The 26078-nt window shown below is 45.9% G+C and overlaps 1 protein-coding gene across 6 annotated transcripts in view; it reads right to left on the bottom strand.

Annotated features, from left to right (window-relative positions):
• fars2 (phenylalanyl-tRNA synthetase 2, mitochondrial) overlaps positions 1-26078 on the bottom strand; it is a 577514-nt gene that overhangs the window by 535361 nt on the left and 16075 nt on the right. For 4 of the 6 annotated variants that reach the window (XR_015078551.1, XM_085989235.1, XM_085989234.1 and 1 more), the window contains exon 2: positions 16469-16504. The exons of 1 other annotated variant lie outside the window; for it this stretch is intronic. The gene's annotated coding sequence lies outside the window, so the exon portion shown is untranslated. Of the gene's footprint in view, positions 1-16468; positions 16505-26078 lie in introns of those variants that run through there. One more of the 6 variants, XM_085989238.1, reaches the window with a different exon arrangement.

The following is a 26078-nucleotide window of genomic DNA, read 5'->3' as shown; positions in this document are numbered from 1 at the left end:
TTCGGAAGGATAGGCAGAAAGGAAAAGAATCAAGACGTAGAATCAGTTTGGGTGGAGATAAGAAATAGAAAGGGAAAGAAGTCACTGGTGGGAGTCGTCTATAGGCCCCCTAACAGTAGCTACACTGTAGGACAAAGTATAAATCAAGAAATAATGGGTGCTTGTAAGAAAGGTACTGTAATAATCATGGGTGATTTTAATCTTCATATCGATTGGACAAATCAAATTGACAAAGGTAGCCTTGAGGACGAGTTCATAGAGTGTATTCGGGGCAGTTTCTTAGAACAATACATTGTGGAACCAACCAGGGAACAGGCTATTTTGGATCTGGTAGGAAAGAGTGATCATAACATGATAGAATTTCACGTTCAGTTTGAGGGTGAGAAACTTGGGTCTGAAACTAGTGTCTTAAACTTAAATAAAGGCAATTACAAAGGTATGAAGACAGAGGTGGCTAAAGTGGACTGGGAAAATAGATAAAATGGTAAGATGGTAGATAAGCAGTGGCAGACATTTAAGGAGATATTTCATAACTCTCAACAAAGATATATTTCAATAAGAATGACTCTACGAGAAGGATGAACCATCCGTGGCTAACAAAGGAAGTTAAGGATGGTGTCAAATTGAAAGACAAGGCATACAATGTTACGAAGATTAGTGGTAGGCCAGAAGATTGGGAAATTTTTAGAAATCAGCAAAGAATGACTAAAAAAAATTATAGAGAGAAAATAGATTATGAGAGTAAACTAGCAAGAAATGTAAAAAAAAGACAGTAAGAGCTTCTACAAGTATATAAAAAGGAACAGAGTAGCTAAAGTAATCGTTGGTGCCTTAGAGGGCGAGACTGGGGAATTAATACAGGAAACTTTGTGCTATCCGGCACCGACGGGACCGAGCTGTTGCCATTCCCTCAAAACTGCCGGACACTCCAGCGCTAATGTTGAAAGATACGGAAGCTTCTGAGCTCCATATCTGTCAACAAACCCTGTTGCTTAGCAACAGCTTCTAAACAGTCCAAGCGTCTCTGTAGCTTAGCAACAGCTTCAGCAGACCTTGACTGTTGAGGAAAAAAGCAACGAGAAAAAAAAAACCTAACGAAAACGGCACCTGATTTTTGCCGGTGGCTCGAGCATTCCGGACAGTTAGCCTCCGGATAACACAAAGTTTCCTGTAATGGGAAACAAGGAAATGGCAGAGATTTTGAGCAAATATTTTGTATCTGTCTTCACGGTCAAAGACACTCAAAGCATCCCAATAATAGTAATCAAGGGGCAAAAGGGAGGGAGGAACTTAAAACAAGCACCATCACTAGAGAAAATGTACTAGGCAAACTAATGGGACTAAAGACTAACAAGTCCCCTGGACCTGATGGCCTGCATCCTAGGGTCTTAAAAGAAGTGGCTGCAGAGATAGTGGATGCATTGGTTGTAATCTTCCAAAATTCCCTAGACTCGGGAAAGGTCCCAGCAGATTGGAAAACCACAAATGTAACACCCATATTCAAGAAAGGAGGGAGACAGAAAGCAGGAAACTATAGGCCAGTTAGCCTCACATCTGTCATTGGGAAAATGCTGTAATCCATTATTAAGGGAGTAGTAGCGGGACATCAAGCAGAGTCAACATGATTTTATGAAAGGGAAATCGTGTTTGACAAATTTATTAGAGTTCTTTGAGGATGTAACGAGCAGGGTGGATCAAGGGGATCCAGTAGATGTAGTGTATTTGGATTTCCAGAAGGCATTCGATATGGTGTCACATAAAAGGTTACTTCACAAGTTAAGAGCTCACAATGTTAGGGGTAATATATTAGCATGGATAGAGGATTGGCTAACTAACAAAAAACAGAGAGTCGGGATAACAGGGAACAGGCTATTCTGGATCTGGTACTGTGTAATGAGAAAGGGCTAATCAATAATCTTGTGGTAAAGGGGCCTTTAGGGACAAGTGACCATAATATGATTGAATTTTACATTAAGTTTGAGAGTGATGTAGTCCAATCTGAAACTAAGGTCTTCAATCTAAACAGAGGAAACTACAAGGGTATGAGGGACAAGTTGGCCATGGTAGATTGGGAGACTGCACTAAAACGTATGAAGGTGGACATACAATGGCTAACATTCAAGGAAATAATGCATAATTTGCAACAGACATATATTCCTCTAGGGCATAAAAACCCAAAAGGAATAGTGAACTAACCATGGCTAACAAAAGAAATTAAAGCTAGTATTAAGTCAAAGGAGGAAGCTTATAAAGTTGCCAGAAAAAGCAGTGAGCCTGAGGATTGGGATATTTTTAGAAATCAGCAAATGGGGATCAAGAAATTGATAAAGAAAGGGAAAATGGAATATGAGCACAAACTAGCGAAAAATATGAAAACTGATTATAAAAGCTTTTATAGGTATGTGAAAAGGAAAAGACTGGTGAAGGTAAATGTAGGTCCTTTACAGTCAGAGATGGGAGAATTTATAATGGGGAATGAGGAAATGGCAAGAGAAATTAAATAAATACTTTGTTTCTGTCTTCACGGAGGAAGACACTAAAAACCTCCCAAAAATACGAGAAAACCAAGGGAATGACGAGAATGAGGAACTTAAAGAAATTATTATTAGTAAAAAAAACAGTACTAGCAAAATTAATGGGACTAAAAGCCAATAAATCCCAAGGACCGGATGACCAACATCCTAGGGTTTTGAAAGAGGTGGACGCATTGGTTGTCATCTTCCAAAATTCTATAGATTCTGCAATGGTTCCTGCAGATTGGAGGATAGCAAATGTAACCCCGCTATTGAAGAAGACGGAGAGAGAAAACGGGGAACTACAGACCTGTTAGCCTCACATCAGTAGTTGGGAAAATGCTGGAATCTATTATAAAGGATGCAATAACTGGGCACTTAGAAACTAATAGTAAAATTGGGCAGAGTCAACATGGATTTATGAAAGGGAAGTCCTGTTTGACAAACCTATTGGAGTTCTTTGAGGATGTAACTAGTGGAGTAGACAAAGGGGAACCGGTAGATGTGGTGTACTTCGATTTTCAGAAGGCCTTCGATAAGGTCCCATACAAGAGGTTGGTGAACAAAATTAGGGCACATGGAATTGGGGGGTAATATACTAGCATGGATTGAGAATTGGTTAACAGTCAGAAAACAGAGTAGGGATAAACGGGTCTTTTTCAGGATGGCAGGCTGTGACTAGTGGGGTACCACAAGGATCGGTGCTTGGGCCCCAGCTATTCACAATCTATATCAATGATTTGGATGAGGGGACTAAATGTAACATTTCCAAGTTTGCTGATGATACATGATGCGCTATCAATAACTCAAAAGACTGAGATTAAGCGAGTAATTAACAGGCTTTTATTAACAGAGAATGAAGGTGTGCCTCGAGTGGTCGACCGGTCCAGAATACAAAGGGGCTGTGGAGCAGTCACCTTTATACCTGGATTCGTGGGAGGAGTCAGCCGAGGCATGTACACAGTGGAATACAAACAGTGGTTTACCACATTCACCCCTTGTTTAAAATTGAGTCCGGCGGGGTGAAGTGTATTAAAAGTTAGTGTATTGGAGTCTCTCCGGAGGTCTTGTCTGCCGCTGTGATCGGCGTGGCGACGGCAGGGGTAGTGAAGCTTCCGGCGTCGAGTCCCGCGTAGGCTGGGGCACTGGAGTGTAGTCCTCGTAGATGTCGAGCGGGTCGCGGGGCCCAGGCCTGCCGTCTGCTGGGGCTGGATATCGGATCGTGGGGAGGGGGGGGGGTGGGGGTGGTAGTGGGTTACTGCGGCCCCCCGAGGGTGCGAGGTCTCTTATGGAGACTGTGTCCTCCCGCCCGTCCGGGTACGCAATGTAAGCATACTGGGGGATGGCTTGGAGGAGGTCGACCCTCTCGACCAGGGGGTCCGTTTTATGGGTCCTCACGTGTCTTCTCAGTAGGACCGGCCCTGGGGACGTCAGCCATGGCGGTAGCGATGTCCCCGATGTGGACTTCCTTGGGAAGACAAACATTTTCTCATGAGGGGTGGCGTTAGTGGCAGTGCAGAGCAGTGACCGAATAGAGTGGAGCGCATCGGGGAGCACATCCTGCCAGCGGGATGTCGGAAGGCCCCTAGACTTTAAGGCTAGCAGGGCGGCCTTCCAAACTGTCGCATTCTCTCTTTCCACCTGTCCGTTCCCCCGGGGGTTGTAACTGGTGGTCCTGCTTGTGGCAATACCCCTAGCTAGCAGGTACTAACGGAGTTCGTCGCTCATAAACGATGAGCCCCGGTCGCTATGGATATAGCTGGGGAAACCGAACAGGGTGAAGAGGTCGTTCAGACATTTAATGACCGTGGCACTGGTCATGTCCGGGCAGGGGATGGCGAACAGGAAACGGGAGTACTCATCAATAATATTGAGGAAGTACACATTGCGGTCGGAGGAGGGGAGAGGCCCTTTAAAATCAACGCTCAGGCGCTCGAAGGGGCGAGTGGCTTTTTTCAGGTGAGCCCTGTCTGGTCTATAAAAGTGCGGTTTGCACTCAGCGCAGACTTGGCAGTTCCTGGTCATGGTCCTGACCTCCTCAATGGAGTAAGGCAGGTTGCAGGCCTTGATGAAGTGGAAGAACCTGGTGACCCCCGGGTGGCAGAGGTCATTGTGGAGGGCCCGCAGTCTATCGATCTGCGCGCTGGCGCAGGTGCCACGCGATAGAGCATCCGGGGGTTCATTGAGCTTCCCGGGCCGGTACAAGATCTCGTAATTGTAGGTGGAAAGTTCGACTCTCCACCTCAAGATCTTGTCGTTTTTGATTTTGCCCCTCTGCTTGTTGTTAAACATGAAAGCAACTGAACGCTGGTCAGTGAGCAGGGTAAATCGTTTTCCGGCCAGGTAGTGCCTCCAATGACGCACAGCCTCCACAATAGCCTGGGCCTCCTTCTCAACAGCGGAGTGTCTGGTCTCCGGGCCCTGGAGGGTTCGTGAAAAGAAGGCCACGGGTCTCCCCGCCTGATTGAGGGTAGCGGCCAGGGCAAAGTCGGACGCGTCGCTTTCCACCTGGAAGGGGATGGATTCGTCCACTGCGTGCATGGTGGCTTTGGCAATGTCTTCCTTGATACGGTGGAAGGCTAAGCGGGCCTCTGCCGTCACGGGAAAAGAGGTGGACTTGATCAGCGGACGGGCCTTGTCCGCATAGTAGGGGACCCACTGGGCGTAATAAGAGAAAAACCCTAGGCACCTCTTCAGGGCCTTGAGGCAGTGGGAGTTCCATAAGGGGACGCATCCGGTCGGGGTCGGGGCCGATGACTCCGTGTTCCACAACACAGCCAAGGATGGCGAGGTGGGTTGTGCGGAATATGCACTTCTCCTTGTTATACGTCAGGTTCGGGAGTTGGGCGGTGCAGAGGAATTTTTCGAGGTTTGCGTCATGGTCCTGCAAGTCATGGCCGCAGATGGTCACATTGTCCAGATATGGGAAAGTGGCCTGCAACGCATTTTGATCGACCATCCGGTCCATCTCCCTTTGGAAGACGGAGACCCCGTTGGTGACGCCAAAGGGAACCCTAAGGAAGTGATAGAGGCGGCCGTTTGCCTCAAAGGCAGTATACTGGCGGTCCTCAGGGCGGATAGGGAGCTGGTGGTACGCTGATTTCAGGTCAATGGTCGAGAAGACGCGGTACTGCGCGATCTGGTTGACCATATCAGCTATGCGGGGGAGTGGGTAAGCGTCCAGCAGGGTGTAGCGATTTATTGTCTGGCTGTAGTCGATGACCAGGCGCCGCTTCTCGCCGGTCTTAACGACCACAACCTGGGCTCGCCAGGGGCTGGTGCTGCCCTCAATAATCCCTTCCTTCAGGAGCCACTCCACTTCGGTTTTAATGAAAACCCTGTCCCCAGCACTGTATCGCCTGCTCTTTGTGGCGATGGGCTTACAGTCGGGGGTGAGGTTAGCAAACAGTGGGGGGGGGGGGGGGGGGGGGGGGGGTGACTCTGAGTGTGGAGAGGTTGCAACTGGTGCGCGGCGGGCAATTTGGAAGCTGCTGGCTGCGGACTGTGAGTGGGGGGAGGGGTCCACCGTACGCCATCGTAACACTTTTAAGGTGGCACTGAAAATCTAACCCCAGTAGAACGGCAGCGCAGAGGTCGGGCAGGACCAGAAGTTTAAAATTATCGTACACAGTCCCGTCTACTACGAGTGTCACCACGCAGTAGCCGCCAATGTCCGCCGACTGGGACTCGGAGGCCATAGAAATCCGCTGGTGCGCAGGCAGGACTGGGAGAGAGCAACGCCGCACCGTGTCGGGGTGGATGAAGCTCTCCGTGCTCCCAGAGTCAAAAAGGCAGATTGTTTCGTGACCATTTACCTTAATGTCCATTGTGGAACTGGCCAGCTGGTGCGGTCTCGCTTGGTCCAGTGTAACGGAGGCCAGCGTAGGGGTCGGTGTGTCGCTGTGGGTATCAGATGAGGCGGTGTTGGGGGCCTGCTGCGTCCCGGCTGTCGTCCAAGATGGCGGCGTCCATGATCCCCATGTGGCTGGAGGCGTCCAAAATGGCTGCTGTTCCAGTGGTTCGCACATGGCTGGGGAGGCCCAAGATGGCAGCCCGCACGGCCCACACGCGGCGCTGCTGGGGTTCGGGGTGGCTTTGGCCCTGCAGACGCTGGCGTAGTGTCCCTTCTTCCCGCAGCCCGAGCAGATCGCATTTTTCGCCGGGCAGCGCGCTCTGGGGTGTTTGGCCTGGCCACAGAAGTAACATTTCTGGCCTTGGGGCACTGCTGTCTGGCCTTGGGACACTGCTGCGGTAGTTGGGCCATGGCTGGGGTGGCACGGCGCTATGAGACGGTCCTACCGTGTCCCAGGCTGTCGTTCCCCGCGGCGTCCACGGTGCAGAGGAGTAGGCATCCATGCCCCGGTAGGCTGCGTCCAATGATAGTGCAAGTTCAGAGGCCTTGTTGAGGTCGAGGTCACTCTGCTCCAACAGTCGCTGTCAGGTGTAATTGGACTTGTGGCCCGCTACAAAAGCGTCCCGGATAAGTTCCTCTGTGTACACGGCGGCCTTTACATCCTTACAACCACAGGCCCGGCCAAGCACAGACAGTGCCTGAAGGTATTCCTCGGTCGATTCCCCAGGTTGTTGTTTACGACTCCCCAGAAGGTGCCTGGCGTACACTTCGTTCACTGGGCGCGTGTACTGGTCCTTGAGGAGCTTGATAGCATCCGCGTACGAGGTCGCGTCTTGGATGACCGAGTACACTCGGTGGTTCACTTTGGAGGTCAGGACATCCAGTTTGTCCTCGTCCGATTTGATTGCAGCGGAGGCGGTCAGGAATTTTTCGAAACACCTAAGCCAGTGAGTAAACTTGGTGGATGAGTCCGCCTCCCGATGATCTAAGTCCAGGCATGCTGGTGTGAGGATCTTCTCCATTATAAAAATCTTGTTAATAAAATTGATGCGCTATCAATAACTCAAAAGACTGAGATTAAGCGAGTAATTAACAGACTTTTATTAACAAGAGAATGAAGGTGTGCCTCGAGTGGTCGACCGGTCCAGAATACAAAGGGGATGTGGAGCAGTCACCTTTATACCTGGATTCGTGGGAGGAGTCAGCCGAGGCATGTACAGGCATGTGCACAGTGGAATACAAACAGTGGTTTACCACAATACAAAGCTAGGTGGCAGTGTCAGTTGTCAGTTGTGAAGAGGCTTCAAGGGGATCTCAACAGGCTCTGTGAGTGGGCGAAAACATGGCAGATGGAATATAATTTGGATAAATGTGAAGTTATCTACTTTGGTAGAAAAAACAGAAAGGCAGAGTATTTCCTAAATGGTAAAAGATTGGGGAATGCAGATGCTCAAAGGGACCTGGGTGTCCTTGTACATGAGTCACTGAAAGTGAATGTGCAGGTGCAGCAAGCCATTAGGAAGGCAAATGGTATGCTGGTCTTCATTACAAGAGGATTTGAGTACAGGAGTAAAGAAGTCTTACTCCAATTATATAGGGCCTTGGTGAGACCACACCTGGAGTACTGTGTACAATTTTGGTCTCCTTACCTAAGGAAGGATATACTTGCCATAGAGGGAGTGCAACGAAGGTACACGAGATTGATTCCTGGGAAGGCGGGGCTGTCGTATGAGAAGAGATTGACTAAACTAGGCCTGTATTCTCTTGAATTCAGAAGAATGAGAGGGGATCTCATCGAAGCATACAAAATTTTTTACAGGGCTGATCGGGTGGATGCTGGGAGAATGTTTCCCTTGGCTGGGCAGTCTAGAACCAGGGGCCACAGCCTCAGGATAAAGGGTAGGCCATTCAGGACTGACAGGAGAAGAAATTTCTTCACAGAGGGTAGTGAATCTTTGGAATTCTCTACCCCAGAGGGCTGTGGAGGCTCAGTCATTGGGTATATTCAAAACAGAAGTCGATAGATTTCTGACTAGTAAGGGCATCCAGGGATATGGCGATAGGGCCGGTGAATGGAGTTGAGGCAGAAGATCAGCCATGATCTCATTGAATGGCAGAGCAGACCCGAAAGGCTGAATGGCCTACTCCTGCTCCTATTTCTTATGTTCTTAAATGGGTCATTTTCAGGTTGGCAAACTGTAACTAGTGGGGTTGTGAAGGAATAAGCCATATTCAGAAAAATACACCATTCTATGAAAGAATTCTGGCCTTTGTAACATGACAAACTGGGCTTGAAAATCTAAAAGCCTCAACAATGGAAAAGCTGTAAACAGCATTCAGGCTATTGAGATAAGTTGTTGACACTGAATCAATAACCTTATTGAAACAGGAAGTTGGAGGTGCCTGAAAGTCTGAAGCCTTGGAATGAACACAATGTTAAGGTGTCCTAAACCAACACTTTGGAAAGAAACACAGAAAAGATACAAACAGAAGACTTTGGTAAGAATGACATTAAATAGATGCACCTGCTCCACACCGTTTTTGATGATAAGCTTCAAACACCTAAAGGTAGAGACATAATTCTTAATGCTATCAGCTGAACTGACTTTAAGAATAGCAGGGATTAGCTGAAAAATGACTAGAGATAATTAGCTTATATCAGCAGAAAACTTCAAAGGGTATAAAAATTGAACTTTCAAATGGGATGATAGATTTGCTGTAAAGAGGCAAAGCGATTCTCAGGCTTCAGAGGCAAGCTCCATAAGTCTTCAACTCTTTGTATCTCGGGGATCAAGGTGGATATCCTGGAATAAGACTAAGAAATGTAAAAATGTAACGAAGTTAAGATTTGAGAATAAGAACCTCTGATAATAGAATTGTAAGATTTCTGTTTTTGGAACTGTTAATGTTGCGATTGAATCACCAGCTGTAAATTACATGTCGGTTCTTTAATAAATTTATATATTTTTAGAATTGTCTCACATAGTACTTCTGTATCAAACTCGCGAACTGAATCTCTGTACGCTCCTTGGTGAGGAGTTGCAGAATTCTGGGCGAGTTTTCCAGACCCTCATAATATCCAGAACATTACAGTCTAGGTAAACTTATTAAAAGTGCTATCTGGAGGACGGTAACATCTTCAGGTTGTTCCTTTCCTTTAGGAAGAGGTAGCCTGGACCTTTCAACCGAATTAAGCGTCTTTAGGATTCGGCTACCTCAAACTTTAGTTGAAAGTGAATGTCTGGGGAATACGCCTGATCTGGGGTAGCCCTAAAGGGGCTAGGGCTAGTAATTATCCCTTCAGGGTGGATGAAGGAACCGGGTGTACTGTAGCCAAATTTGCTGACGATACAAAGATAGGTGGGAAAGCAAGTTGTGAAGAGGACACGAAGAGTCTGCAAAGGGATATAGCTAGGTTAAGGGAGTGTGCAAAAATTTGGCAGATGGAGTATAATGTGGGAAAATGTGAGGTTATCCACTTTGGTAGGAAGAATAGAAAAGCAAATTATTATTTAAATGGAGAGACTACAGAATGCTGCAGTACAGAAGGATCTGTGTGTCCTCGTACATGGAACACAAAAAGTTAGCATGCAGGTACAGCAAGTAATTAGGAAGGCAAATGGAATGTTGGTCTTTATTGCTTGGGGGTTGGAGTATAAAAGTAGGGAAATCTTGCTACAACTGTACAAGGCGTTGGTGAAACCACACCTGGAGTACTGCATACAGTTTTGGTCATCTTATTTAAGGAGGGATATACTTGCATTGGAGGCTGTTCAGAGAGGGTTCACTAGGCTGATTCCTGAGATGAAAGGGTTGACTTATGGGAAAAGGTTGAACAGGTTGGACTTATACTCATTAGAGTTTAGAAGAATGAGAGATGATCTTATTGAAACATAAAAGATTCTGAGGGGGCTTGACAGGGTCGATGCCGAGAGGATGTTTCCCCTCGTGGGGGGAAATCTAGAACTACGGGGCATAGTTTCAGGATAAAGGGTCGCCCATTTAAGGCAGATATGAGGAGGAATTTCTTCTCTGAGGGTCGTGAATCTTTGGAATTCTCTACCCCAGAGAGCTGTGGAGGCTGAGTCAGTGAATATATTCAAGGCGGAGATTGACAGATATTTGAGCTTCAGGGGAGTCGAGGGTTATGGGGAACGAGCGGGAAAGTGAAGTTGAGGCCAAGATCAGATCAGCCATAATCTTATTGAATGGCAGAGCAGGCTCGAGGGGGCGAATGGCCTATTCCTGCTCCTATTTCTTATGGTCTTGGAGGTGAACTTGGAGGTGGTGGTGTTCCCATGCGCTTGCTGCCATTGTCCTTCTAGGCAGTAGAGGTTGCGGGTTTGGGGGGTGCTATCACAGAAGCCTTGGTGAGTTGCTGCATTGCATCTTGTAGATGGTACACACTGCAGCCATGCCGCTGGTGGACAGAGTGAATGTTTCAGGTGGTGGATGGGGTGCCAATCAAGCGGGCTGCTTTGTCCTGGATGGTGTCGAGCTTCTTGAGTGTTGTTGGAGTTGGACTCATCGAGGCAAGTGAAGAATATTCCATCACACTCCTTACTTGTGCCTTGTAGATGGTGGAAAGACTTTAGGGGGTCAGGAGGTGAGTCACTTGCCACAGAACACCCAGCCTCTGACCTGCTATTTTAGCTATAGTATTTATATGGCTGGTTCAGTTAAGTTTCTGGTCAATGGTGACCCCCAGGTGTACTATGTACTTTTCCAATACACAATCCTTGTTTTAAAATACTATCAGGAGAACCTATAGAACCATGCTCCTCTTGTGCATCAAACACTTTCACAAGATAGTCTATTTTCAGGTTTCATGAATAAGGGTGTGCCTACATGGTGTGGTAATGCTGGCACAAACCTCCCTGCCTAATTTCTATGAATTGGAGCCAGCTTGGAGCGAAGTAACATTTATTTGAGATTCCTAGCTGCATGAGGCAGAGACTGCATTGCCTGCAGTTGTTGGAATATCTCGTTAAATATGGTCCCAATGCCAGCAGTTGTGTTCAGTATTCATGATCGTTGTTTTGAGTGTTGTATAGGGCATCCTCCCCGTGAAACAAAGTATATAACATTTCACCATAAAATAGTTCCTCTTGTTTACAGCAATTATACTGCTCCGGGACTTTTCACTACTATCAAACATGTTTTTACAAAAATTATTGTATTGTGGCAAAGCCACCAAGGGACTATATAACTGCCTTTAACAGAGTGCTACAGCACCTATGTTTGTTTACTGTTTGTAAATAACCCGTTCTCGGTAAGTTCCAGAACCAGCGCGATGACGCCATCACGTTGGTCACGTGACGTCCCGAACGGCGGGAAACGTCATGACGTCAGGCTGGGTGGTTCCCAGGTTAGACCTCGTGAAGCCAGCCTTAAGAAAAGGCCTGTTGATTGTTTCTCCTGCATTCCATTGTTTGTTCTTTAGTTTACATTAAACTTCGTTTAATTGTCGGACTGACTCGACCTCAGTATTTCAGCTAGGGATCTGACGATTCCTACAGTATCATGCAAGAGGCAATTAGATGTTGTGATTGGGGACTTTAGATTTTAGTGAAAGGTTGACCTAGATGGACCGAATGGCCTCCCTCATGTGTACTTATCTTTGTGTAGAGTGGGACTAGGGGAAGAGATTGCAAAAAAAAATATTAATGTACATAGAATAAATAGAAGAATGGTGACCATACTCCATCAAGGTGATCAGATTGCTCTTATAGTTTATAACTGACACTTTAATCCCAAAATCAAATTACAGTCTTGAAAATACTCCAATGTATCCATTCCTTTCATTATATGTACTGTGAAGTTCATGGGGTCATCTGATTCAATTTTGTGTCAACTTTTCCCTCATATTTGCTGCCATGCCAGCTGCTGTCAACCAGGACACACTGTCATTGATGCATAACTACATCCATGTTGAAAGAGTGACGACTATAATATAATCACTACACTTAGCAGGTTTATCCATAAGATTAGCCAGTCAAAACAATTTTAAGTCTTAAATCAGGCTTGAAAACATCACTTATGGACAGGGGTTTCTGAGAGGGCTAAGACACTGCTTTGCAATGAAAATGTTTTAAATATCATAAAACTAATAGCTAACAGGCTTGGTGTTTTTGATGACATCTGTCACAGTATGTGTAGTGCGAAATAATGATGTCTCTCCCAATGACTTAGCGGCTAAATGCACTAACCAATGTTATTTCCATACAGACCGAGAAGCCCTAGTTGCAATCCTGGGCCTGAGCGGAGTTGGGGCAGTAGGAGGAGCTATATTTGGCCTCAGTGCTAACATGCAAGTCACAATGTTCCTTCCTGATCCTGAAGTGTGTAACTGTGGATGTCACAAGACGACATGATTTGGCCCCCACAATACAGAAACCTGACAACCTTCACTCTCTAGACTTGTGTGTGAAAAATGAACACACAGGTAAGGTACTGGTTGGCTGGTGACACCTGTGGAATTGCACTTAAACACGAGTTAGCACTGTCAAGTGAGGGTGCCATAAAAGGGAAGAAAACTGGGAGAGAGTAAAATTACTGATAATTAATTATAATAGCTTTTTAGCATAATATATCTTAGTACGGTATATGTACTTCAATGTATGGGTTGCAACAATAAGTGTGAGCATAATGAAACGATAATCAGCATGCACAGTTTCAAATGTAGCACAAAAAACAAAAATGTATATGCCGAACTGAAAGGGTATTTTGCAAAAAGAGAAAAAGGCAAGGGAAAAAATAAAAGTAAGGCTTTTTTTTTATAAAGCATAACACGAATGGGCATGCACAAAAGATGCCCAAGATTATGCTGATCACAGATGTGTGATTGGCTCTCCTTTGGCATAAAGAAAGCCCAGGAGAAGAAATCAAGCTGCAAGCAATTAAGGAATAGTGAGTCCCAAGATACAGATGGGCTTTTGAAAAGAAGAGTTAGTTCAGGAGTAGCATACTAGCAACAGCATGGGTAACTTTAAATATTTTAGGGAGATTATAAACATTTAATAATTTGTTATCTAGTAGATGTTATTTATATGGTTATATATATTCAACCAGATCAGAAATAATGTACTACCTTGTATTTACATAGCACCTTTCGCATCCTCAGGACATCCCAAAATGCTGCACAATTAATTAATTACTTTCGAAATGTGATCACTGTTGTTTTAGGCAGATGCAACAGTCAAATTGCGTACGGCAGGGTCCCAGCAATAGATGAATAACCAGATAATCTGTTTGTGATACAGGAAACTTTCGTTTAACCAGAGGTTAAATGTCCGGAAAGCTCTATCTACTGGCAAAATTCAGGAGCCATTTCCTATAAGTTTTTTTGCTTCTCGTTGCTTTTTTTTTTCCAGTCAGGCTCTGCAAGGTCTAGCTGAAGCTGTTGCTTAGCTACAGAGACGCTTTTAAGCTGCGGCCGACTGTTTTGAAGCTGCAGGGTTTGTTGATTCACATGGAGCTCAAAAGCTCCGTATGTTTTAACATTAGCGCTGGTTTCTACGGCAGTTTTGATGGTACAGCACCAGCTCGGTCCCGTCAGTGCTGGATACCAGAAAGTTTCCTGTAGTATTGGTTGAAGGATTAATGTTGGCCAGGTGTCGGAGAACTCCCCATCTCTTTAAATATTGCCATGGGATCTTTTACATCCACCTGAACAGCCAGAGGACAACTTGGTTTAGTGTCTTTTCCAGAAGATGGCACCTCTGACAATGCAGTACTCCCTCAAGTGTCAACCTGGAATCGGTGCTTAAGTCCCCGAGTGAGGCTTGAACCCATGACCTTATGAATCGGCAGCAAGAGTGCTACCACTGAGCTATGCTGACACACATTAAGTGCCACCTTACAGATTTAGCAACAACTTGCATTTATATAGCACCTTTAACGTAGTAAAACGCCCCAAAACGTTTTATACGAGTGTTTTCAAACAAAATTTGTCATGGTATACATTTAATGATGAAGATAGATATGTGTGAACCCAAATTGTGAGGGTCAGCAGCAATATTCCCGCTAAGCTGCGCAGTCATCTGCAAGGTCCTGCGTAGGCCGCTCACCGGCTTTTGCGCTGTAGATACCGTGCAAGCGCAAAAATTTGAATGGGCCGAGCATTGGGGGAGGCAGGCCGTGCAGGAGGCAGTGGAGCTTTCATAGTCAAGCCGCATTCTGTTCTCATCCCACTTTCACACATATGTACTTTCGAATTAGGGTCACACAATGAGGAGTGAAAACCCTGACCGATTTTTGCCTTTCCTAGCCCAGGACCACTGTAACCAATTACAGGACTCCTTTCCCTTCTGTGGCTGAGATCAGCTGACTCAGTAAACATCAGGGATTGATCAGGTCTGTTTTGCACAGAATTACACCACGTTTCTCCACTGAGCCACTAGGGGGAGCCTGCAATCAAGACTAAAAAGAACCCAAAGTAATTTTTATAAAATTCTGCAACTTCTGTGTTATAGCTAGGTTTGCAGGAAATTAAACTAAACTATCTTCTTTATTTATTATGGAGCTCAATAACCTGTTAAAAAGTTTTTAAAGATTTTCAAAAGGCCTTTGATAAAGTACCCCTCAATAGACTGATGAACCCCTCAATAGACTGATGAACAAGGTCAGAGAATGCGGAGTCAGGGGACAAGTAGCAGAATGGATTGCTGGCTGGCTTCAGGACAGATATCAGAGAGTAGGAGTAAAGGGTAGCTACTCACAGTGGCAGAAGGTGGGTAGTGGTGTTCCACAAGGATCAGTGCTGGGACCACTGCTGTTCACAATTTATATTAACGATTTAGACTTCGGATTCAAAAACACAATTTCTAAATTTGCGGATGATACCAAATTGGGGGGGGGACAGTCAATACTGAGGAGGACTGCAACAAATTACAGAAGGACTTTAATAAACTTGCAGAATGAGCAAATAATTGGTAAATGAAGTTCAACACAGATAAATGTGAGGTACCTGTATTACATTTTGGTAGGAAAAATAGGGAGGTCACTGATCACTTAGAGGGTGCGAGTCTAGGTGGGGTAGAGGAACAAAGGGATCTCGGAGTATAAATACACAAGTCACTAAAAGTTGTGCCACAGGTTAGCAAGACCATAAAAAAAGCAAATCAAACACTAGGGTTTATTTCTAGAGGGATAGAATTGAAAAGCTTAACTTGTATCAAAGCTTGGTTAGATCACACTGAGAGTATTGCGTGCAGTTCAAAAGAATATAGAGGCACTGGAGAGGGTGCAGAGAAGATTTACAAGGATGATACCAGAAATGCGAGGGTATACATATCAGGAAAGGATGAAAAGGCTGGGTCTCTTTTCTCTTGAAAAAAGGCTGAGGGATGACCTAATAGAGGTCTTTAAAATTATGAAAGGTTTTGATAGAGTGGATCCAGAGAGGATGTTTCCACTTGTGCGGAAGAGCATAACTAGAGGCCATCAATATAAGATAGTCACCAAGAAATCCAATAGGGAATTCAGAAGAAACTTCTTTACCCAAAGAGTGGTGAGAATGTGGAACTCGCTACCACAGGTTGAAGCGAATAGTATAGATGCATTTAAGGGGAGGCTGGACAAGCATATGAGGGAGAAGGGAATAGAGGGTTATGCTGATAGATTTAGATAAGGAAAGACGGGAAGCGGCTCGAGTGGAGCATAAATGCCGGCATGGACTGGTTGGGCCAAATGGCCTGTTTCTGTGCCGTATATCCTATGTAATCCCATGTAAAGTTACAGATGGACTGAAAATTATACATACTGTACTGTCCAGGTATAATAGTTACAGTACTTCTTCAGATCTTTAGACAGTATAAATAGATTTGTTCAGTTCTGTACTGTGGTAGCTCTTGATTCTTGGCACTAGATTCCATAAATAAGCTTTGTAAATAAACAAGCAACATGTAGTAACAAGAAGTACTATAATACTGCAATGTAATCCATACTTTCAGTGAAATATTAGGCCATTGCTTTGTTCTACTATTTAAGTTCAATAAGTATAGCCATCTTCAAAAAATGCAGTGGTATTTGTCCTCTTGGTAAGTTATCAAATATGCTCTTTATCATTATACAAGGGATAAACTGGTGGAAAAAAACATACCTTTTGTGTGACTGTTTTGACTGCAGAAATCCCTTCCTGAGAATGAAAGGGAACAGATTATATACTAACTTTATTTATTGTTCCTACACACTCTCCAACCTGAACATACGAAAACATAGCAATATAAAAACTGACCTTTTGACCCACTAAAAGACTTGAATAAAAACTTCCCTGATAAAACCAAACCAACAAAGGACCCAAAGCAGAATATGGAAATATTGGGAAAATAAATATTTACAATACAAACTTAATGTTGCCAAATATGCAGGGACATCATATTCGGCTTAAATTATTGAAAAATATGGTACAGTGCCCCTCTTGGTTTAAGGCTGACTGAACTGAACCCTGTCTGGCTCTGTCATCCCTTCAACTAAGTCAGAAGTTCCCAAACTGGGGAAGGGGGGCACGACGAGATTATTGCGGGGGGGGGGCGCATAACTAACAAGTATGAAAGCCCCTGATGCAGCCTTGAATAGCCAGAGGAGGTACATAATGGGGTGATCTCAGCACAGCGCTGCATTCTTGTTAGACCTTTTGGAGCTACTTTGTTGATGCACCAGAAGCAGCTCTGATATACCAAACATCCACTTCTACAAATTGGCAGGGATTCAAACATTCAGCATTGTGCTGAGTTTGTCCCATAGAGCAGCACCTTTGGCTATGCGAGGCTGCATCAGTGGCTTTCGTACTTGTTAGTTTGACAGCTGCCAGCGCCCACCAGCTAGGCAGTGTCTTTTGGCAATATTATAACAGTCCAAATAGATCCTCACCTGAATTGATAGGTGCACTTAGCTTACATTTCAAATGAAAATGTACCGAACACCCTGAGACAGGCCCCCAAATTGCTGGGATGAGGTGAGCGGGGCACATAGAATTAAGGAGGCGGCATGGGACATGAATCTCAAAATGGGGACTCTGGAAAAAAGTTTGAGAACCTCTGATCCAAGTTCATTGAAACTTTAATTTCAGCCTGCTACAGACTTTGTTGTCTACAACTATCAATCCTGACTTGGTCAAAACATTCATTGTAAGACTTTTATTGTATGTTAAACTAGGAATATTTTGAACCCTCATTTGTACCAGTCACCTGGTAGAATCTGTACTGAAAGCAATCAATATGTTTGCAATGCACTGTGAAACTCTCTTAATTCCGTCTGCCTTGCTAACTCTACAAGTATTAATTGTGCGAATACAGGTATTGCTTTGGAGAAAAAACTTCACAGATAATAAACAGAGAAATGTAATAACAATTGTCTTTGACGTTCTTCCAATTAACTACTGTTTTCTCACAATCATGCAAGGACAGCATTTTCTATATCCTCAGGGTAACCTGCATTTGAAATGTTTACTAGCAAATGTAAATGCTAGTATTCCCTTAGACAGAGCAGTAAAAAGGCTGACTACAAATTACCTACAATGGGCATGATCTCCCCCAATCTGCAAATGAGTTTTAATCTCTACATAAAAATAAGAATTTCCATATTCCCAGCGAGAGTCACAAAGGGACTAAGACCTTCATGCCAAGCCATTCTGAGCAGACAATACCCACCACTATATCACATATCAGGACTCATTCTGGGCTACACTCTTAATATTTCAACCAGAGAAAATCCCAAGGGCAACAAGATCCCAGATATATAGCGAGAGATATGAAATATACAGAAAACTACCAGCTTCAAACACCACTAGGTCAGAAGGAAATTGAGGGGTACGTTTGTTGCAAGAGGTTTAATTTCATTCAAGAATATATTTAATAACTAAGTTTATTAGGCAATATCACATTCTTCCTCATGCATTCATTCTTTAACGATAAGACACTTTTGTAGCAACTTTCACATGGTATGTCCCATATTCTTTTACAATAGTGTCCGGGGATCGGAGTAGGAAGAACAGAAGTTAGGGGAGATGACTGATGGCACGTTTAAAAAGGTACTTATTGAGGATGCTTTTGAAAGTGGGGAAAGAGGTAGCAACGCAGAGGGAATCAGGAAGAGAATTTCAGAGTTAAGGGGCATGACAACTGGACATCTATCACCAACCATTGGGGGGGGGGGGAGGCGGGGAAGAAAGAGACATACACTGTAAACCAGTCACAAGACCAGAGGGTACAGTAGGAACATGGGGTTGGGGGGATATTGCAGAGGAGGGTGTCGCAATGCCATTGAGGGATTTCAAATAAGGACAAAGATTTTGAAGTTATTTTTTAAATAACTTAACATTGGGCAGGAATTTGCTCGGTTGAACTGTTTTTTTTCAGCACAATTTGCCCAAAATCGGCAAAAACAGTGTAAAAGATCGATGAATTTCAAGCGCAAATTACGTCCAGCGCAAATCATTTGCACTAGTGTGGTAAACCACTGTTATTGTTATTCACTGTTGTTGTTGTTGTTACACACTGTTGTACCTATGCATGCCTCAACATGTCTCGGCTGGCTCCACCCACAGGCCCAGGTATAAAGGTGATTGACCTGCAGCCCCCTGCCTTCTTGGAACCCAGTCAACCACGAGAGGCACGCTCTGTTCTTTGCTAATAAAAGCCTTTAGTTACTCTCCTAACTCTCCGTCTTTTATGAGTAATTGATAGCGCATCAATTTTATTAGCAAAAACAAAATGTCGACAAACGCTGAACAGCAGGCTGCTGCACCAAACGCTGAACAGCAGGCTGCTGCACCAAACGCTGAGCAGGAGCTGCTGCGAGCCCTCAGACCAACATGCCTGGACCTAGACCCCCAAGAAGCGGGTTCGGCTACCAAATTCGCGCATTGGCTGCGTTGCTTCGAGGCCTACCTGCAAGCCTCAACTGTGACCCTGGACGAAAACAAGTTGGAAATCCTGGCCTCAAAGGTGAGCCACCAAGTTTATACAATAATCCAGGACGCGACGACCTATGTGGCGGCTATCGATCTGCTAAAAGGGCAATATGCATGCCCGGTAAATACAGTCTATGCCAGGCACCTCTTAAGATCCCGCAGACAGCAGCCCGGGGAATCAGTGGAGGCCTTCCTACGGGCACTACGGATACTCGGCCGAGACTGCGATTGCAAAGAAGTATCAGCCGCAGCACACACGGAGGGACTGATCCGAGATGCTTTCGTTGCGGGTCTAAGGTCCGACTACTCCCGGCAGAGACTGTTGGAAAAGGGAGAAATGGACCTGAGAAAGGCAGTGTCCCTCGCGCTCTCGCTCAACGCGGCCCACAGGAATATGGACGCCTTCTCCCCTAACCGCTCCGCAACGTGGACGCCACAACCTTGGGTCATGGGACCGCCACCTTCAACTGCTGCTGCGATGTCCAAGGCACAGAAATGTTATTTCTGTGGCCAGGCAAAACACCCCAGAGCACACTGCCCGGCGAGAAACGCTACCTGCTCCGGCTGCGGGAAGAAAGGACACTATGTCAGCACCTGCAAAGGTAAAACCGCTAACGCCAGCAGCGCCGCGTGCGAACCGTGGGGGCAGCCATCTTGTCCGCCATCTTGGGCTCCCCCAGCCGCGTGGGGATCGGGACCATGGGCGCCGCCATTTTGTCCGCCATCTCGGACGTCTCCAACTTCAACCACGGGGGACCCGGACTCAACCACCACCTCATCGGACGACCACATCGACTCGCTCGACCATACGCTGGCCTCCGTGATGCTGGACCAATCTCTCCCTCATCAACTGTCTAGGTCCATGATGGACAATACGGTAAACGGCCGCGCCACTACCTGCCTTTTTGACAGCGGGAGCACGGAAAGCTTTATCCACCCCGACACGGTGCGCAGTTACTCTCTCCCGGTCCTGCCGACGCGACATCGGATCTCTTTGGCTTCCAAAGCCCAGTCAGCGGACGTCGGTGGCTACTGTGTAGTGACCCTTTCAGTAAGGGGCACAGAATACAAAAATTTTAAACTCCTGGTCCTGTCCCATCTTTGCGCTGCCGTTCTACTGGGGTTGGATTTTCAGTGCCACCTTAAGACTGTCACATTAGCGTACGACGGACCCCTCCCCCCACTCACAGTCTGCAGCCAGCAGCTTTTAAATCGCCCGCCGCGCACCATTTGCAGCCTCTCCACCCTTAAAGTCCCCCCCCCCTCCTTGTTCGCTAACCTCACCCGCGACTGTAAGCCCATCGCTACCAAAAGCAGGCGTTACAGTGCCGGGGATAGGAGCTTCATTAAATCCGAGGTAGCAAGACTCCTGAAGGAAGGGATTATTGAAAGTAGCACCAGCCCATGGCGAGCACAAGTGGTGGTAGTGAAGACCGGCGAAAAACAGCGCCTAGTTATTGACTACAGCCAGACGATCAATCGCTACACCCAGCTAGATGCATACCCACTCCCCCGCATATCTGACATGGTCAACCAGATAGCACAATACCGGGTGTTCTCGACGATTGATCTGAAGTCGGCATACCACCAGCTCCCCATCAGGGCTGAGGACCGCCAGTACACAGCTTTTGAAGCCGACGGTCGTCTCTACCACTTCCTCAGAGTTCCCTTCGGCGTCACCAACGGGGTTTCAGTCTTCCAACAGGAGATGGACTGGATGGTCGACCAGAACCCGCTCCAGGCCACTTTCCCCTATCTAGACAACGTCACCATCTGCGGCCGCGACCAGCAGGACCATGATGTTAATCTAGAGAAATTCCTCCGTACGGCCCAGCGGCTGAACCTAACATACAACAAGGACAAATGTATGTTTCGTACCAAGCGCCTTGCCATTCTTGGCTGTGTAGTGGAGAACGGAGTCATCGGCCCCGACCCCGACAGGATGCGCCCCCTTATGGAGCTCCCCCTCCCCCACTGCCAAAAAGCACTGAAGAGATGCCTAGGGTTTTTCTCGTACTATGCTCAGTGGGTGCCCAACTATGCGGACAAAGCCAGACCCCTCATCAAGTCCACCTCCTTCCCCCTGACAGCAGAGGCCTGTGCAGCCTTCACTCTCATAAAAGGAGATATTGCGAAGGCCACAATGCATGCAGTGGATGAGTCCATCCCTTTCCAAGTGGAGAGCGACGCATCCAACTTCGCCCTAGCTGCAACCCTTAACCAGGCGGGGAGACCCATGGCCTTTTTCTCAAGGACCCTCCAGGGCCCCGAGATTCGACACTCCTCTGTCGAAAAGGAGGCCCAGGCCATTGTGGAAGCTGTGCGACATTGGAGGCATTACCTGGCCGGAAAACGATTTACCCTGCTCACTGACCAGCGTTCAGTAGCTTTTATGTTTAATAATAAGCAGAGGGGCAAAATCAAGAACGACAAGATCTTGAGGTGGAGAATCGAACTCTCCACCTACAATTACGATATCTTGTACCGGCCCGGGAAACTCAATGAGCCCCCAGATGCCCTATCACGTGGTACATGCGCCAACGCGCAGGTCGATAGACTGAAGACCCTCCACAATGACCTCTGCCACCCGGGGGTCACCAGGTTTTTTCACTTCATCAAATCCCGTAACCTGCCCTACTCCATCGAGGAGGTCAGGACCATGACCAGGAACTGCCAAATCTCTGCCGAGTGCAAACCGCATTTTTATAGGCCAGACAGAGCAAGCCTGATCAAAGCCACGCGCCCCTTTGAACGGCTGAGCGTCGATTTTAAAGGGCCCCTCCCCTCCTCCGACCGCAATGTGTACTTCCTCAACATAATTGATGGGTACTCCCGTTTCCCGTTTGCCATCCCTTGCTCAGACATGACCAGTACCACGGTCATTAAATGTCTGAATGACCTCTTCGCCTTGTTCGGTTTCCCTAGCTATATTCATAGCGACAGGGGCTCATCCTTTATAAGCGACGAACTCCGGCAGTACCTGCTCTCGAGAGGTATCGCTACAAGCAGGACCACCAGCTACAACCCCCGGGGGAATGGCCAGGTGGAAAGGGAGAATGCGACGGTCTGGAAGGCAGTCCTTTTAAACTTGAAATCTAAGGGCCTTCCGACCTCTCGCTGGCAGGAAGTCCTCCCTGCGGCGCTCCATTCCATTCGGTCACTGCTCTGTACAGCCACCAATGCTACCCCTCACGAGAGAATGTTCTCCTTCCCCAGGAAGTCCACATCGGGGATCTCGTTACCGACATGGCTGACTTCTCCAGGACCCGTCCTACTGCGGAAGCACGTGAGGTCCCATAAGACGGACCCCCTGGTCGAGAGGGTGAGCCTCCTCCATGCCAACCCTCAGTATGCTTACATGGTGTACCCGGACGGGCGGGAGGACACAGTCTCCATACGAGACCTCGCACCTTCGGGTGCTCCCGAAACACCCCCCTCGCCACCCACCACTACCCACGCCTACCCCCAGTACGCTTACGTAGCGTACCCGGACGGGCGGGAGGACACAGCCCCCACACGAGATCTCGCACCTTTGGGTGCCCCTGAAACACTACCATTGCCATCCACCACTACCCACAACCCAACCCCGCTAGACGGCATGCCGCAGCCCCAGGACCCGTCATTGACCACCCAACCACTCAATGAGACGCCAGACTCAACGTTGGATGCTGCACCATCACCGCCGCCACCACGACGATCAGGACGGCATACAAGGCCACCTGATAGACTTACTTACACGAACCTTTAGTACACTTCACCCCGCCGGACTCCATTTTAAACAAGGGGTGAATGTGGTAAACCACTGTTATTGTTACACACTGTTGTACCTATGCATGCCTCAACATGTCTCGGCTGGCTCCACCCACAGGCCCAGGTATAAAGGTGATTGACCTGCAGCCCCCTGCCTTCTTGGAACCCAGTCAACCACGAGAGGCATGCTCTGTTCTTTGCTAATAAAAGCCTTTAGTTACTCTCCTAACTCTCCGTCTTTTATGAGTAATTGATAGCGCATCAACTAGTTTAAAATACACAGCGCTAGAAGCTGGCCCCGCCCACACCCCAGATCAATGCAGAGAAGCGTGAAGTGATACATTTTGGTAGGAAGAATGAGGAGAGGCAAGAAGAGCTAAATAGTACAACTTTAAAGGGGTTGCAGGAACAGAGAGACCTGGGGGTACGTACACAAATCTTTGAAGGTGGCAGGACACGTTGAGAAGGCTGTTAAAAAAGCATATGGGATCCTTGGCTTTATTAATAGAGGAATAGAGTACAAAAGCAAGGAAGTTATGATAAACCTTTATAAAACACTGGTTAGGCCTCAGTTGGAGTATTGTGTTCAATTCTGTGCACCACACTTTAGGAAGGATGTAATGACCTTAGAGAGGGTGTAGAAGAGATTTACTACAATGGTACCAGGGATCAGGGATTTCAGTTATGTAGAGAGACTGGAGAAGCTAGTTTGTTCTCCTTGGCACAGAGAATGCTAAGAGGAGATTTAATAGAGGTGTTCAAAATCATGAAGGGTTTTGATAGAGTAAATAAGGAGAAATTGTTTCCAGTAGCAGAATGGTCAGTATCCAGAGGACACAGATTTAAGGTGATTGGCAAAAGAACCAGAGACGACATGAGGAAACACTTTTTTTTTTTTAAACGCAGTGAGTTGTTGTGATCTGCAATGTACTGTCTGAAAGAATCATAGAAATTTACATAGGATATACGGCACAGAAACAGGCCATTCGGCCCAACCAGTCCATGCCAGCGTTTATGCTCCACTCGGGCCTTCTCCCGTCTTTCCTCATCTAAATCTATCAGCATAACCCTCTATTCCCTTCTCCCTCATATGTTTGTCCAGCGTCCCCTTAAATGCATCTGTACTATTCGCTTCAGCCACTCCCTGTGGTAGCGAGTTCCACATTCTCACCACTCTTTGGGTAAAGAAGTTTCTTCTGAATTCCCTATTGGATTTCTTGGTGACTATCTTATATTGATGGCCTCTAGTTATGCTCTTCCCCACAAGTGGAAACATGCTCTCTGTATCCACTCTATCAAAATCTTTCATAATTTAAAAGACCTCTATTAGGTCACCCCTCAGCATTCTTTTTTCAAGAGAAAAGAGACCCAACCTGTTCATCTTTTCCTGATATGTATACCCTCGCATTTCTGGCATCATCCTTGTAAATTTTCTCTGCACCCTCCCCAATGCCTCTATATCCTTTTTATAATATGGCGACCAGAACTGTACGCCGTACTCGAAGTGTGCTCTAACCAAGGTTCAATACAGGTTTAGCATACTACTTTTCAATTCTATACCTCTACAAATAAACCCTAGTGCTTGGTTTGCTTTTTTTATGGCCTTGCTAACCTGTGTTGCAACTTTTAATGATTTGTGTATTTGTACTCCGAGATTCCTTTGTTCCTCGACCTCACCTAGACACTCACCCTCCAAGTGATCAGTGATCTCCCTATTCTTCCTACCAAAATGTAATACCTGACATTTATCTGTGTTGAACTTCATTTGCCAATTATATGCCCATTCTGCAAGTTTATTAATGTCCTCCTGTAATTTGTTGCAGTCCTCCTCAGTATTGACTATCCCCCCCAATTTGGTATCATCCACAAATTTAGAAATTGTGTTTATGATTCCAAAGTCTAAATCGTTAATGTAAATTGTGAACAGCAGTGGTCCCAGCACTGATCCTTGTGGAACACCACTACCCACCTTCTGCCACTGTGAATAGCTACCCTTTACCCCTACTCTCTGCATTCTGTCTTGAAGCCAGCCAGCAATCCATTCTGCTACTTGTCTCCTGACTCCGCATTCTCAGACCTTGTTCATCAGTCTATTATGGGGTACCTTATTGAAGGTATTTTGAAAATCCAGATAAATTACATCTACTGCATTGCCATTGTCTACTCTCTCTGTTACCTCTTCAAAAAATTAAATAAGGTTGGTCAAGCTAGACTTTCCCTTTTGAAATCTATGCTGACTATTCATTATTATATTTTTGGTTTCTAGATGTTCTTCTATTTTCTCCTTTAGTAGGGATTTCATTATTTTTCCTACCACCAATGTTAAGCTGACTGGTCTATAATTCCATTGAAATGTTCTATCCCACTTCTTAAATATCGGTATTACGTTAGCTATCCACCACTCCTCTGGCACGACACCTTTTTCTAATGAATTATTAAATATGCGTAGTAATGCCTCTGCTATCTCTTCCCTAGATTCTTTTGAGTTTTTAGTTTATTTAATATACCCCTTTTTTATTTTAAACGCACTTATTACTAATCTCATCATCCAATGTCATGTCTACCTGTTCTATCTTCCTGGTAAATATGAAGCAAAATAATTATTTAATATTTCTACCATCTCGCTATCGTTACCTGTGGTATTATCCTGTCTATCCCTTAATGTCCCTATTCCCATCCCAACCTTCCTTTTTTTATTGATGTGCCTGTAAAATATTTCACTATTTTGTTTTATGTTCCTTGATAATTTAATTTCAGTTACTCTTTGCCTCCCTAATTGTTTTTTTGACTTCTCTCCTAATCTTTTTGTATTCTCCCTTATCATGCACTCCCCTGCTGTCCATGTACTTAATGTATGCCTCTTTCCTTACCCTCAATTGTTTCCTTATGGCTTTATTCATCCATGGAGTCTCATTAGTGTTTAGTTTGTTCTTTCCTTTCAGCGGAATATATTTTTCCTACACTCTGTTGAACACCGTTTTAAATGTTTCCCATTGCTGTTCTACGTCGTTGTTTACCAATATTGTTGCCCATTTTTTCTTCCCAAGTT

Source organism: Somniosus microcephalus, chromosome 5, assembly GCF_052327205.1.
Source record: "Somniosus microcephalus isolate GS21.2 chromosome 5, FLI_Smic_1.0, whole genome shotgun sequence".
Lineage (NCBI taxonomy): Eukaryota > Metazoa > Chordata > Chondrichthyes > Squaliformes > Somniosidae > Somniosus > Somniosus microcephalus.
The sequence above is the reverse complement of the archived record's forward strand: the minus strand, read 5'-3'. Positions and strand labels throughout refer to the sequence as shown.